Below are 13,455 nucleotides of genomic sequence, written 5' to 3' on the forward strand. Positions count from 1 at the left end.
CAACTTTGATAGTATATTAAAAAGCAGAGACATCACTTTGCCAAAAAAGCTCCATCAAGTCAAAGCTATGGTTTTTCCCGTGGTCATGTATGGATGTGAGAGTTGAACTGTGAAGAAAGCTGATCGCCGAAGAATTGATGCTTTTGAACTGTGGTATTGGAGAAGACTCTTGAGAGTCCCTTGGACTGCAAGAAGATCCAACCAGTGCATTCTAAGGGAGATCAATCGTGGGTGTTCATTGGAAGGACTGATGCTAAAGATGAAACTGCAATACTTAGGGCACCTCATGCGATGAGTTGACTCAATGGAAAAGATTTCGATGCTAGGAAAGGTTGGGGGCTGGAGGAGAAGGGGACGACAGAGAATGAGATGGCTGGATAGCATCACCGATTCTGTGGCCATGAATTTGAGTGAACTCTGTGAGTTGGTGATGGACAGTGAGGCCTGGCATACAGTGATTCATGGGGTCGCAGAGAGTCGGACACGACTGAGCGACTGAACTGAATTGAACTGAATAAAGTGTGTCAAATACCCTTTTCCCTTTCAGGCGCGTATGTGGGATTTCTCTTGAAATTCTGCAGCGCAAAATTTCCTCATCTCGCATGGAGGGGATAATTTTATGGTGTTTCACGAATTGGGTTGGGAAGCTGGCGGTACTTCTGCAGTTGCGACGAGTACCTCTGGAACACACTCGAGTTACTTCAGGGAAGTCTGGTCCGATTTTGTGCTGAAAGGCGAATTTCCGTATTATTCTCGAACACTTTAATGTGAATATGGCCTCTTCTCGAATAGAGTCGATATAGTGTGTTCTCCTCTCCAATAGGGACGGAGGTTAGGGAACATTCTGAGTGTCATAAAGTGTGTTAAGTTCCCTTTTACCTCTCAAGGGGGAATGTGGGATTTCTCTTGAGATTCTGCAGCGCAAATTTGCTTCATCTCGCACTGAGGGGATAATTTTCTGATTGTTTCTCGAGATGCGGCGGGAAACAGGGGATACTTCTTGAGTTGTGACGGGGACCTCAGGAAGTCGCTTGGGTTGTTAAGGGAAGTCAGGTCCCCTTTTGTGTTGGAAAGGGGAACTTCCGATTTCCTTCGAGCCCTTAAATGTGAACAGGGGCTCATTTCGAATTGAGTCCATAAAGTGTGTTCTCCTCTCCAATGGGGACGGCTGTGTGAGGGAACTTTCTGAGTCGAATAAAGGGTGTCAAGTACCTTTTTGTGTCTCAAGAGGGAATGTGGTATTTCTCTTGAGATTCTGCATCGCAAAATTTCCTCATCTCGCATTGAGGGGATAATATTGTGGTGTTTCCGGAGTTGCGGCGGGAAGCTGGGGGTACTTCTCCAGTTGCGACAGGTACCTCCGGAACGCTCTTGGGTTGCTTCAGGGAAGTCAGGTCCCCTTTGGTGTTGGAAGGGGAACTTCCGGTTTCCTCTCGAGCCCTCAAATGTGAACAGGGGCTCGTCTCGAATTGAGTCCATAAAGTGAGTTCTCCTTTCCAATGGGGACAGCTGTGTGAGGGAACTTTCTGAGTCGAATAAAGGGTGTCAAGTTCCTTTTCGCCTTTCAGGAGGGAATGTGGTATTTCTCTTGAGATTCTACATTGTAAACATTGAGGGGATAATTAGTGGTGTTTCCCGAGTTACGGTAGGAAGCTGGGGGTACATCTTGAGTTGCGATGGGGACCTCTGGAACTCGCTCGAGTTACTTCAGGGAAGTCAGGCCACTTCGGTGTTAGAAGGGGAACTTCTGGTTTACGCTTGAGCACTTAAATGTGAACAGGGGCTCATCTCGAATTGAGTCCATAAAGTGTGTTCTCCTCTCCAATGGGAACGGCTGTGTGAGGGAACTTTCTGAGTCGAATAAAGGGTGTCAAGTACCTTTTTTTCTTTCAAGAAGGATATGGTATTTCTCTTGAGATTCTGCATCGCAAAATTTCCTCACCTCGCATTGAGGGGTTAATTTTGTGGTGTTTCTTGAGTTGCGGCAGGAAACTGGGGGTACTTCTCGAGTTGCGACCGGGACCTCAGGAACTCGGTGGGGTTGCTTCAGGGAAGTCAGGTCCCCTTTGTTGTTGGAAGGGGAACTCCGGTTTCCTCTGAAGACCTTAAATGTGAACAGGGGCTCATCTCGAATTGAGTCCATAAAGTGTGTTCTCATCTCCATTCGGGACGGCAGTGTAAGGGAACTTTCTGAGACGAATAAAGGATATTAAGTACCTTTTTGTCTTTCAAGAGTGAATGTGGTATATCTCTAGAGATTCTGCATCGCAAAATTTCCTCATCTCGCATTGAGGGGATAATTTTGTGATGTTACTCGAGTTGGGGCGGGAAGCTGGTGGTACTTCTCGAGTTGCGACGGGACCTCAGGAACTCTCTCAGGTAGCTTCAGCAAATTCAGGTCCCATTTATTTTTGGAAGGGGAAATTTCCGGTTTACTCTCGAGCCCTTAAATGTGAACAAGTGCTCATCTCGGATTGAGTCCATAAAGTGTGTTCTCCTCTCCAACGGGGACAGCTGTTTGAGTGAAATTTCTGAGTTGAATAAATAGTGTCAAGTGCCTTTTTGCCTTTCAAGAGGGAATGTGGTATTTCTCTTGAGATTCTGCATCGCCAAATTTCCTCCTCTCACACTGAGTGGATAATTTTGTGGTGTTTCTCGAGTTGCGGCGGGAAGTTAGGGGTACTTCTTGAGTTGCGATGGGGTCCTCAGGAAGTCGCTCGGGTTGCTTCAGGGAAGTCAGTCCTCCTTTGGCGTTGGAAGGGGAATTTCCGGTTTATTTTCGAGCCGTTAATTGGGAATAGTGTGTCATCTCCAATTGAGTCCATAAAGGGTGCTCTCCTCTCCAAAGCGGACTGATGTTAGTGATCTTTCTGAGTCGAATGAAGGGTGTCAAGTACACTTTTGCCTTTCAAGAGGAATTGTGAAATTTCTCTTCAGATTCGGCAGTGCAAAATTTCCTAATCTCTCATTGAGGGAATCATTTTGTGGTGTTTCTCGAGTTGCGGCGGGACGCTGGGGTTACTTCTCGAGTTGCGACGGGGACCTCCGGAACTCCCTCGGGTTGCTTCAGGGAAATTTGTTTCCCTTTGGTGTTGGAAGGGAAACTTCCGGTTTACTCTCGAGCGCTTAAATGTGAACAGGGGCTCAACTCGAATTGACTCCATAAGGTGTGTTCTCCTCTCCAAGAAGGATGGCTGTGTGAGGGAACTTTCTGAGTCGAATAAAGGGTGTCAAGTACCTTTTTGCCTTTCAAGAGGGAATGTGGTATTTCTCTTGAGATTCTGCATCGCAAAATTTCCTCATCTCGCATTGAAGGGATAATTTTGTGGTGTTTCTCGAGTTGCCTCTGAAAGCTGGGGGTACTTCTCGAGTTGCAACGGGGACCTCAGGAATTCGCTCTGGTTGCTTCAGGGAAGTCAGGTCCCCTTTGGTGTTGGAAGGGAAACTTCCGGTTTACTCTAGAGCCCTAAATGTGAATAAGGGCTCATCTCGAATATAGTCCATAAAGTGTGTTCTCCTCTCCAATGGGGACTGCTGTCTGAGGGAATTTTCTGACTGGAATAAAGGGTGTCAAGTACCTTTTTGCCTTTGAAGAGGGAATGTGGTATTTCTCTTAAGACTCTGCATCGCAAAATTTCCTCCTCGCGCATTAATGGGATAATTTTGTGGCATTTCTGGAGTTGCGGTGGGAAGCTGTGGGTACTTCTCGAGTTGGGACGGGACGTCACGAATTCGATCTGGTTGCTTCAGGGATGTCTGGTCCCCTTTGTTGTTGGAAGGAGAACTTCCTTTTTACTCTCTATCCTTTAAATGGGAATAGGGGCTCACCTCGAATTGAGTCCATAAAATGGGTTCTCTTCTTCATTTAGGAGTGATATTAGTGAAATTTCTGAGTAGCATAAAGGGTGTCAAGTACCCTTTTGCCTTTCCAGAGGGAATGTGGTATTTCTCCTGAGATTGTGCAGTGCAAAATTTCCTCATCTCGCATTGAGGGGATAATTTTGTGGTGTTTCTCGAGTTGCGGCGGAAAGCTGGGGGTATTTCTCGAGTTGTGACGGGGACCTCAGGACCTCGCTCGGGTTACTTCAGTGAAGACAGGTCCCATTTGGTGTTGGAAGGGGAACTTCCGATTTACGCTGGAGCCGTTAAATGTGAATAGGGGCTCATTTCGAACTGAGTCCTTAAAGTGAGTTCTCCTCTCCAATGGGGATTGATATTAGTGAAATTTCTTAGTTGTTTAAATGGTGTGAAGTCCCCTTTTGCCTTTCAAGAGGGAATGTGGTAATTCTCTTGAGATTCTGTAGCACAAAATTTCCTCCTCTCGCATTGAGGTGATAATTTTGTGGTGTTTCTCGAGTTGTGGCGGGAAGCTGGGGGTACTTCTCGAGTTTCGACGGGGACCTCAGCACCTCGCTCCGTTTGCTTCAGGGAAGTCAGTTCCCCTTATCTGTTGGAAGGGGAACTTCCGGTTTACTCTCGAGCCCTTAAATGTGAAGAGGGCTTTCTCAGTGGCATAAATTGTGTCAAGTACTCTTTTGCATTTCAAGCGGGAATATGGGATTTCTCTTGAGATTCTGTAGCGCAAAATTACCTCATCTCCCATTGAGGGGATAATTGTTTGGGTTTTTCGAGTTGGGGCGGAAAGCAGGCATTGCGTCTCGAGTTGCGACGGGGACCTCTGGAACTCGCTCGTGTTGCTTCAGGGAAGTCAGGTCCCCTTTTTTGCTGGAAGGGAACTTCCGGATTACTCTCGAGCACTTTAGTGGGAATAGGGCCTCTTCTCGAGTTGAGTCCATAAAGTGTCTTCTCCTCTCCAATAAGGACGGTTTTTAGGGATCATTCTGAGTCGCCTAAAGGGTGTCAAGTATTCTTTTACCTTTCAAGTGGGAATGTGGGATTTCTCTTGAGATTCTGCAGTGCAAAATTTCCTTATCTCGCATTGAGGAGATAATTTTGTGGTGTTTCTCGAATTGGGGCGGGAAGCTGGGGGTATATTTCGAGTTGGAACGGGGACCTCAGGAAATCACTTGAGTTATTTTAGGAAAGTCAGGTCCACTTTTGTGCTGGAAGGGGAACTTCCGGATTACTCTCCAGCCCTTTTTTGGGAATAGGGCCCTTCTCCTATTGAGTCCATAAATTGGGTTCTCCTCACCAATGGGAAGGATGATAGGGAACTTTCTGAGTGGCATAAAGTGTGTCAAATACCACTTTGCCTTACAAGCGAGAATGTGGGATTTCCCTTGAGATTCTGCAGCGCAAAATTACCTCATCTCTCATTGAGGGGATAATTTTGTGGTGTTTCTCGAGTTGTGGTGGGAAGTAGGGGATACTTCTGGAGTTGAAACGGAAACCTCAGGAACTCTCTCGTGTTGCTCCATGGAAGTCAAGTCCCCTTTTGTGTTGGAAGCGGAACTTCTTGATTCCTCTTGAGCCTTTAAATGGGAATATTGCCTCTTCTCCATTTGAGTGCATGAAGAGTGTTCTCCTCTCCACTGAGGATGGATGTTAGGGAACATTCTGAGTCGCATAAAGGGAGTCAAGTACCCTTTTGCCTTTCAAGAGGGAATGTGATATTTCTCTTAAGATTCTGCAGAGGAAAATTTCGTCATCTCGCATTGAGGTGATAATCTTGTGGTGTATGTCGATTTGCGGCGGGAAGCTGGGGGTACTTCTCGAGTTGCGATGGGAACATCAGGAACTCGCTCGGGTTTCTTCAGGTAAGGCAGGTCCCGTTTGTGTTTGAAGGGGAACTTCCGGTTTACTCTCGAGCCATTAAGTGGGAATCAGTCCTCATCTCGAATTGAGTCCATAAAATGTGTTCTCCTCTCCAATGGGCACTGCTGTGTGAGGGAACTTTCTGAGTCGCATAAAGGGTGTCAAGAGTCCTTTTGCCTTTCAAGAGGGAATGTGCTATTTCTCTTGAGATTCAGTAACGCAAAATTTCCAATTCTTGCATTGAGGGGATAATTTTGTGGTGTTTCTCAAGTTGCGGCGGGAAGCTGGGGGTACTTCTTGAGTTGCGATGGGTACCTCAGGAACTCACTCGAGTTCCTTCAGGTAACGCAGGTCCCCTTTTTGTTGGAAGGGGAATTTCCGATTTACTCTCAAGCAGTTAATTGTCAATAGTGCCTCATTTTGAATTTAGTTCATAAAGTTCGTTCACCTCTCCAATGGGAACTGATGTTAGTGAAATTTCGGAGTCGCATAAAGGGTGTCAAGTACCCTTTTGCCTTTCAAGAGGGAATGTGGTATTTCTCTTGAGATTCTGCAGCGCAAAATTCGTCATCTCGCATTGAGGAGAAAATTTTGTGGTGTATGTCGAGTTGCGGCGGGAATTTGGGATTACTTCTCGTGTTGCGACGGGGACCTCAGGAATTTGCTCGAGTTGCTTCTGGAAAGTCATGTCCCCTTTTGTGTTGGAAGGGAAATTCCGGTTTAGTCTGGAGCCGTTAAATGGGAATAGGGCCTCATCTCGAATTGAGTCCATAAAGTGTGTTCTCCTCCCCTATGGGGACTGATGTTAGTGAAATTTCTGGGTGGCATAAAGGGTGTCAAGTACCTTTTGCCTTTCAAGAGGGAATAGTGGTATTTCTCTTGAGATTCTGCTGCACAAAATTTCCTCATCTCGCATTTAGGGGATAATTTTGTTGTGTTTCTCTAGTTGTGGCAGGAAGCTGGGGGTACTTCTCGAGTTGCCATGGGGACCTCAGGTTCTAGCTCGGGTTTCTTCAGGTAAGGCAGGTCCCCTTTTGTGTTGGAAAGGGCACTTCTGTTTTACTCTCCAGCCATTAAATAGGAATAGGGCCTCATCTCGAATTGAGTCCATAAAGTGTGTTCTCCTCTCCAATGGGGACGGCTGTGTAAGGGTACTTTCTGAGTCGCATAAAGGGTGTCAAGTATCCTTTTGCCTTTCAAGTGGGAATGTGGTATTTCTCTTGAGATTCTGCAGTGCACAATTTCCTCATCTCGCATTGAGGGGATAATTTTGTGGTGTTTTTGGCGTTGCGGCGGGAAGCTGGTTGAACTTCTCAGGTAGGGAAGAGGACCTCAGGAATTCACTCTGGCTGCTTCAGGGAAGTCAGGAACCCATTTTTGTTGGAAGGGGAATTTTGGGATTACTGCTGAGCCTTTAAATGGGAATAGGGCCTCTTCTCGAGGTAAGTCCGTATAGTGTGTTCTCCTCTCCAATGGGGATGACTGTTTGAGGGAATTTTTTGAGTCTCACCCTGCTGTGCAAACGGGAGAAACACCAGCCCCACCCGCGCAGACACGAGAGATGCCGGCCCAGGCAGCTGAGACGCCAGGGACACGGGCCTTGCTGGCACAGACGCGAGAGAGGCCTTCCCCGCCCGTGCAGACGCGAGAGACCCCGGCCCCGCCTGCGAAGACGCCAGAGACCCCAGCTCCACCCGGGAAGATGCGAGAGACCCCGGCTCCACCCGCTCAGACGCTATTGTCGCTGGTGCCGCCCGCGCAGATGCAAGAGAAGCCGGCCCCGCCTGCGCAGATGCCAGAGACCCTTGCCCCGCCTGGGCAGATGCCAGAGACCATGGCCCCGCCCGCCCAAATGCGAGAGAACCCGGCCCCGCCCACCAGACCCGGGATATGCAGTCCCCGCCTGCGCAGACTCTAGAGAAGATGGCCCTGGCGCAAGGGACCATGCAAAGATGCACGGCGGTGAGGAGCTGCCCCATGCCTGAGGCCAGGGCAGGCAGCCAAGAGGAGGTACCCCACCTCCAATAGGCGGTGGCTGTGCGGGGGAGGGCCGAGAGGATATACTCATGTTCAAGGTCAGGAGGGGCGGCCTTGAGGACATACCCCTCATCCAAGGTAAGGTGCAGCAGCTGTGCTTTCTAGGAGCAGCTGTGAAGAGATATCCCACACCCAAGGTAAGAGAAACTCAAATAAGATGGTAGGTATTGAGAGGGGGCATCAGATGGCAGACACACTGAAATCATAATCACAGAAATCTACTCGATCTGATCACATGGACCACAGCCGAATGTGGTCCACTGGAGAAGGGAATGGCAAACCACTTCAGTATATTTGCATTGAGAACCCCATGAACAGTATCAAAGGGCAAAATGACAGGATACTGAATGAGGAATTGCCCAGGTCGGTAGGTGCCCAGTATGCTACTGGAGATCAGTGGAGAAATAACTCTAGAAGGAATGAAGGGATGGAGCGAAAAAAAAACAGTACCCAGTTGTGGATGTGACCGGTGATAGAAGCAAGGTCTGGTGCTGTAAAGAGCAATATTGCATAGGAACCTGGAATGTAAGGTCCAGGAATCAAGGCAAATTGGAAGTGGTTAAACAGGAGATGGCAAGAGTGAACATAGACATTCTAGGAATCAGGGAATTAAAATGGACTGGAATGGGTGAATTTAACTCAGATGACCATTATATATATACTACTGTGGGCAGAAATCCCTTAGAAAAAATGCAGTAGCCATCATGGTCAACAAGAGACTCCGAAATGCAGTACTTGGATGCAATCTTAAAAATGACAGAATGATTTCTGTTCGTTTCCAAGGCAAACCATTCAACATTACAGTAATCTAGGCCTATGCCCCAACCACTAACGCTGAAGAAGCGTAAGTTGAACGGTTCTATGAAGACCTACAAGACCTTTTAGAACTAACACCCCCAAAAGATGTCCTTTTCATTATAGGGGACTGGAATGCAAAAGTAGGAAGTCAAGAAACACCTGGAGTAACAGGCAAATTTGGCCTTGGAGCACGGAATGAAGCAGGGCCAAGGCTAATAGAGTTTTGTCAAGGGAATGCACTGGTCATCGCAAACTCCCTCTATCAACAACACAAGAGAAGACTCTATACGTGGACATCACCAGATGGTCAACACCAAAATCAGATTGATTATATTCTTTGCAGCCAAAAATGGAGAAGCTGTATACAGTTAGCAAAAACAAGACCAGGAGCTGATTGTCGCTCAGATCATGAACTCCTTATTTGCCAAATTCAGACTTAAATTGAAGAAAGTAGGGAAAACCCCTAGACCATTCAGATATGACCTAAATCAAATCCCTTATGATTTTACAGTGGAAGTGAGAAATAGATTTAAGGGACTAGATCTGATAGATAGATTGCCTGATGAACTCTGGATGAAGGTTCGTGACATTGTACAGGAGACAGGGACCAAGAGCATCCCCATGGAAAAGAAATCCAAAAAGAGCAAAATGGCTCTCTGAGGTGGCCTTACAAAGAGCTGTGAAAAGAAGAGAAGCGAAAAGCAAAGGAGAAAGGGAAAGATATAAGCATTAGAATGCAGAGTTCCAAAGAATAGCAAGGAGAGATAAGAAAGCCTTCCTCAGGGATCTATGCAAAGAAATAGAGGAAAACAACAGAATAGAAAAACAAGAGATCTCTTCAAGAACATTAGAGATTCCAAGGGAACATTTCATGCAAAGATGGGCTCGATAAAGGACAGATACGGTATGGACCTAACAGTAGCAGAAGATATTAATAAGAGGTGGCAAGAATACACAGAAGAACTGTACAAAAAAGATCTTCACGACCAGGATAGTCATGAAAATGTGATCACTGACCTAGAGCCGGACATCTTGGAATGTGAATTCAAGTGGGCCTTAGAAAGCAACACTATGAACAAAGCTATTGGAAGTGATGGAATTCCAGTTGAGCTATTTTAAATCTTGAAAGATGATGCTGTGAATGTGCTGCCCTCAATATGCCAACAAATTTGGAAAACTCAGCAGTGGCCACAGGACTGGAAAAGGTCAGTCTTCATTCCAATCCCAAAGAAAGGCAATGCCAAAAAATGCTCAAACTACCGCACAATGGCACTCATCTCACATGCTAATACAGTCATGCTCAAAATTCTCCAAGCCAGGCTTCAGCAATAAGTGATCCGTGAACTCCCAGATCTTCAAGCAGGTTTTAGAAAAGGCAGAGGCACCAGAGATCAAATTCCCAACATCCGCTGGATCATGGAGAAAGCGAGAGAGTTACAGAAAAACATCTATTTCTGCTTCATTGACTATGCCAAAGTCTTTGATTTTGTGGATCAAAATAAACTGTGGAAGATTGTGAAAGAGATGGGAATACCAGACCACCTGACCTGACTCTTTAGAAACCTGTATGCAGGTCAGGAAACAACAGTCAGAACTGTGCATGGAACAACAGACTGGTTCCAAATAGGAAAAGGAGTACGTCGAGGCTGTATATTGTAATCTTGCTTATTTAACTTATATGCAGAGTGCATCATGAGAAATGCTGGGCTGGAAGAAGAACAACTGGAATCAAGATTGCTGGGAGAAATATCAGTAACCTCAGATATGCAGATGACACCACCCTTAGGGCAGAGAGTGAAGAGGAACTCAAAAGCCTCTTGATGAAAGTGAAAGAGGAGAGTAAAAAGGTTGGCTTGAAGCTCAACGTTCAGAAAACAAAGGTCATGGAATCTGGTCCCAGCATTTCACGGGAAAATGATGGAAAAACAGTGGAAACAGTGTCACACTTTATTTTTGGGGGCTCCAAAATCACTGCAGATGCTGATTGCAGCCATGAAATTAAAAGGCGCTTACTCCTTGGAAGGAAAGTTATCACCAAACTTGATAGTATATCAAAAAGCAGAGACATCACTTTGCCAAAAAAGCTCCATCTAGTCAAAGCTATGGTTTTTCCCGTGGTCTTGTATGGATGTGAGAGTTGGACTGTGAAGAAAGCTGATCGCCGAAGAATTGATGCTTTTGAACTGTGGTATTGGAGAAGATTCTTGAGAGTCCCTTGGACTGCAAGAAGATCCAACCAGTGCATTCTAAGGGAGATCAATCGTGGGTGTTCATTGGAAGGACTGATGCTAAAGCTGAAACTGCAATACTTCGGGCACCTCATGCGATGAGTTGACTCACTGGAAAAGATTTTGAAGCTAGGAAAGGTTGGGGGCTGGAGGAGAAGAGGACGACATAGAAAGAGATGGCTGGATAGCATCACCGACTCTGTGGCCATGAGTTTGAGTGAACTCCGGGAGTTGGTGATGGACAGGGAGGCCTGGCATACAGTGATTCATGGGGTCGCGGAGAGTTGGACACGACTGAGCGACTGAACTGAACTGAATCAATTGTGTCAAATACCCTTTTCCATTTAAGGCGCGAATGTGGGATTTCTCTTGAAATTCTGCAGTGGAAAATTTCCTCATCTCGCATGGAGGGGATAATTTTATGGTGTTTCACGAATCGGGTTGGGAAGCTGGGGGTAATTCTGCAGTTCCGACGAGTAGCTCTGGAACACACTCGAGTTACTTCAGGGATGTCTGATCCGATTATGTGCTGAAAGGTGAATTTCCGTATTACTCTCGAACCCTTTAATGTGAATAGGGCCTCTTCTCGAATAGAGTCGATAAAGTGTGTTCTCCTCTCCAATGGGGACGGAGGTTAGGGAACATTCTGAGTGTCATAAAGTGTGTTAAGTTCCCTTTTACCTCTCAAGGGGGAATGTCGGATTTCTCTTGAAATTCTGCTGCGTAAGATTTCCTCATCTCGCATTGAGGGGATAATTTTGTGGTGTTTCTCGAATTGCGACGGGAAGCTGGGGTACATCTCCAGTTGCGACGGGGACCTCAGGAACTCACTGGAGTTACTTGAGGGAAGTCAGGTCACTTTTTGTGCTGAAGGGGAACTTCCGGATTACTCTCCAGCCCTTTAATGGGAAAATGGCCTCTTCTTGAGTTGAGTCCATAAAGTGTGTTCTCCTCTCCAATGCAGACGGATGTTAGGGAACGTTCTGAATGGCATAAAGATTGTCAAGTACCCTTGTGCCTTTGTAGCGGGAATGTGGGATTTCTCTTGAGATTCTGCAGCGCAAAATTGTCTCATCTCGCACTGAGGGGATAATTTTGAGATTGTATCTCTAGATGCGGCGGGAAACAGGGGGTACTTCTTGAGTTGTGACGGGGACCTCAGGAAGTCGCTTGGGTTGTTAAGGGAAGTCAGGTCCCCTTTTGTGTTGGAAAGGGGAACTTCCGATTTCCTCTCGAGCCCTTAAATGTGAACAGGGGCTCATTTCGAATTGAGTCCATAAAGTGTGTTCTCCTCTCCAATGGGGACGGCTGTGTCAGGGAACTTTCTGAGTCGAATAAAGGGTATCAAGTACCTTTTTGCATCTCAAGAGAAAATGTGGTATTTCTCTTGAGATTCTGCATCGCAAAGTTTCCTCATCTTGCATTGAGGGGATAATTTTGTGATGTTTCTCGAGTTGCGGTGGAAAGCTGGGGGTACTTCTCCAGTTGTGCCGGGTACCTCCGGAACGCGCTTGGGTTGCTTTAGGGAAGTCAGGTCCCCTTTGGTGTTGGAAGGGGAACTTCCGGTCTCCTCTCGAGCCCTTAAATATGAACAGGGGCTCATCTCGAGTTGAGTCCATAAAGTGTGTTCTCCTCTCCAGTGGGGACGGCTGTGTGAGGGAAATTGCTGAGTCGAATAAAGGGTGTCAAGTACCTTTTTGCATCTCAAGTGGGAACGTGGTATTTCTCTTGAAACTCTGCATCGCAAAATATTCTCAACTCGCATTGAGGGAATAATTCTGTGGTGTATCTCGAGTTGCGGAGGAAAGCTGGGGGTCGTGCTCGAGTTGCCACGGGGACCTCAGGAACTCGCTCAGGTTGCTTCAGGGAATTCAGGTCCCCTATGTTGTTGGAAGGGGTACTTCCGGTTTCCTCTCGAGCCCTTAAATGTGAACAGGGGCTCATCTCGAATTGAGTCCATACAGTGTGTTCTCCTCTCCAATGGGGACGGCTATGTGAGGGAACTTTCTGAATCGAAGAAAGGGTTTCAAGTACCTTTTTCCTTTCAAAAAGAAATGTAGTATTTCTCTTGAAATTCTGCATCGCAAAATTTCTTCATCTCGCATTGAGGGGATAATTTTGTGGTGTTTCTCGAGTTGCGCCGGGAAGCTGGGAGTACTTCTCGAGTTGCGATGGGGACCTCTGGAACTCGCTCGGGTTGCTTCAGGGAAGTCAGGTCCCCTTTGGTATTGGAAGGGGAACTTCCGGTTTACTCTCGAGCCCTTAAATGTTAACAGGGGCTCATCTCGAGTTGAGTCGATAAAGTGTGTTGTCCTCTCCAATGGGGACAGCTGTGTGAGGGAACTTTCTGTGTCAAATAAAGGGTGTCAAGTACTTTTTGCCTTTATAGAGGGAACGTGGTATTTCTCTTGAAATTCTGCATCGCATTATTTCCTCAACTCGCATTGAGGAAATAATTCTGTGGTGTATCTCGTGTTGCGGAGGGAAGCTGGGGATACTGATCGAGTTACCACGGGGACCTCAGGAACTCGCTCGTGTTTCTTCAGGGAAGTCAGGTCCCCTTTGGTGTGGGAAGGGAACTTCCGGTTTACACTCGAGCCCTTAAATGTGAACAGGGGCTCATCTCGAATTGAGTCCATAAAGTGTGTTCTCCTCTCCAATGGGGACGGCTGTGTGA

This window comes from Moschus berezovskii, chromosome 26 (assembly GCF_049115385.1).
Source record: "Moschus berezovskii isolate FMDL1 chromosome 26, NW_MosBer_1.0, whole genome shotgun sequence".
NCBI lineage: Eukaryota > Metazoa > Chordata > Mammalia > Artiodactyla > Moschidae > Moschus > Moschus berezovskii.